This window comes from Panicum virgatum, chromosome 3N (genome assembly GCF_016808335.1).
Source record: "Panicum virgatum strain AP13 chromosome 3N, P.virgatum_v5, whole genome shotgun sequence".
Classification (NCBI taxonomy): Eukaryota; Viridiplantae; Streptophyta; class Magnoliopsida; order Poales; family Poaceae; genus Panicum; species Panicum virgatum.
The window spans coordinates 19,354,223-19,357,106 of record NC_053147.1 but is presented as its reverse complement, the minus strand read 5'-3'; positions in this window follow the sequence as shown (position 1 = coordinate 19,357,106).

The window sequence follows — 2,884 nt, the reverse complement described above, 5'->3', positions numbered from 1 at the left end:
GCCCCGACGGGTCCTTCCCGGGCGACGTTCGTTAGTCTCACCGCCGGCCTGCTCGGCGACGACCGGTCTGACCGGTATACCCGACCGGTCTGACCGGTCTGAGCATCAGCGCTGCATTGTGCCATCGCTCGCTGCGCGTTCAAGTGTTTTTGTGTGTTGGCCCTAGTTCTGCGCCAACACCAGCTTCATCTGTTGGTAGGCTCTGCCTCCCGGAAGCAAAAGGCGGCTCTGCCGTCAAAAAGGACCCAGTACACTAAGTAACTAGAAGCTGACCGACTCTGAAGTGAGTTGGTGTAGATCCTCAACTTAGTAGGGCCACCTCAATTTCCAACAATCACTAAAATAAAACTTATGTTGCAATTAAACTAGTAACATAAAATAATACTAATGTCATATGAGGTATTACATAATTACTAGGCAAACTATTTTGTACTCTTGTCTTGCGTTAGTACATTCGTTCCCTTCAGTAACCAGCATACGCATGCTTGCACCTACAAAAATCATTTCGTCTCTTTCCATAGAAGGCTCTCGAGTCACCGTACCACGCCATAATTCCCAGACAATCATGACAGCGCCTTCCTCCTTCTCCATAACTTCATCATCCCCTGGAAGCCACAGAGTACCCACACCATTGACCTTGAAATGACCCGTCATGGCAGCACTCACTCCATTTCCTGGAAGCCGGCAAGAGTGCTCACAATATTAAATAAACCGTCATGCAAATATGGCGGCACCCACCTCGCCATAAATCGGGGTCGTCGCGCACAGTGCCGGCCGAGATTTTTTTCTCCGCCGCGCGAACCGCCTCACCTTGTCTATAAACGAAGCCGACGCCCCTCCCTGCCGTCCCCACCCGCGATCGCTCTCGCTCACACACGCGCGACACGCCGGCCCCACGACGGGACCGCGCACTGCCGCCGGCACCACGCCGTGCCGCCCACCTCCGCGTCCCCACCTCGCCCACGCCGCTGCAGCGTCCTCGCCGGCTTTGCCACCTCGACGCTCGCGCCTTCAATGCTGCCACTGTTCGCGTTGACGACGAGCTGCCACAGCCCACGCCATCGCCCGTCCCTGCGCGACGCCGCTGCTGCTCTCCTCGCCTATAAAAGGAGTGAGGCTGTGACGAGCCCCGTCACCAGCCCAAGCACACCGAGCCGCTTCGCTCCGCTAGCTGAACCACTCCTCACGAACCCAGCTCACTCACGAGACGAAGCTCCAACAGTTGACCCTCTTCCTCGAGCTGTTCCGCGCCAAGGTGAGATGGCAGGCAGCTCCCCGACCATTAACTCCACAACACTAATAAAGGCCCAAAACACCCACCAGGCCGTGAACACTTAATCCAAATTATTCTATTATCGGAATTAAATACCGACCAATACTGTAAACTTAATATCTCCTTCATATCTACTCCTTTACACGTAACTCTTTTCCTAAACTCTCCTCAAATCATATACTATCTATTCCTCCTATTTTCATCTCCATTTGAGCTTATTGCTTGCTTGTGTTTGTTTGCCGGTTGTGCTGCTTTCACTTGTAGATCACGGAGTGACCGAGGAGGAGCCTGCCAAGGAGCCAGAAGACCCATACCGCGAGTAGGAAGCCGCCGCCGCCGACGCGTACGAAAGCAAAGGCAAGTTTCATCGACCCCTACGTGAGCGGTTGCATCCATGTGAGGATGTCTAGTTGTAGCCCTGGTTTAGGATCAATTACATATACCGGTACTTGAGTGATTGAGTGTGCTCATACATGCATGAGTAGTTATGCATATCCAGAGTTGAGACTAGGATATGAAGGGATTTGGCTGAGGCTAGGGCAGCTGGGTATGCTGGAGCCGGCGCTACCGTGGTGGTAGACTGGCAGGTGAGTGCTACCGTGGTGGTAGGCTCGAGTTGACATGTTGAGGGATGGTTGCTGCCCTGGTGAACCATAAGGACCGAGTTGTTTTGAGATCTCACCTAGCTTACTTTAGTACGACCACATGTTCTAGTATGGGCCGGACTTAACCTAATCCCACTGGTTAGCCTAACAGTCGCAGGGATGGTTTACGGGTATAGACCATTGGGGTCAGGGCCCGAGGGTTTGTGCGGCCGGGCTGGGGCGAGACCCCGGCTGGGTGTCGGCTATGTCGGTTGTCCGTTCGGGCAGTCGAGCATGTGGGTACACTGTACGACCTCTACAGAGTGTATAATCCATTCGAATGGTCCGTGTCCAAGGTATGGACAGGCTACGGTGTGGTCCTGACAACTAGTGAGCTACCTACTGTGGGTTGTGTCGGGAAGGGTTGCATACCATTAGTTGCATTGCTATTGCATTGTGCTTAATGTGTGTCGTGCATGTCATTCCCCTCCCGTAGGGTGAGGTGGAACTTGCTGAGTACTTTTGTACTCAACCCTTGTTGATTTTTCTCCAGAGGATCCTGACTTTGTGCCAGAAGACTACGAGTAGATCGTGTCCGCACCCAAGCTGATCGAGTGGAGCCGTGATGGATGAAGAGCTAGTCCTCCATGTCGTCATGCTAGTCGTTATCCGATGGTTGTTCTGTGTAGCTCTGTGTTGTCGCTTTACCCCTCGTGTACATGTTGAATAAAGCTCTGTATGACTCTGGACTCCACTTGATGTAACATGTATTATGCCGGAGACCTTATTCGGTAATTAATACATAGTTTAGCCTTGATCTTTGGGTCGGGGCGCTTCAGGTGGTATCAGAGCCATGCTTGGCTGTAGGACACGCACCGGTAGTAATGATGACCGTAGGAGCCCTAGGATGGTCAATCCTTGAAACCCTATCACTCCTTAAAAACTTTATCCGTATTATGCTAACCCTACCTTTGTAAGTCAGATGGCGGATGACTTGACCACCACCTACTGCATCAACGAAGATGGA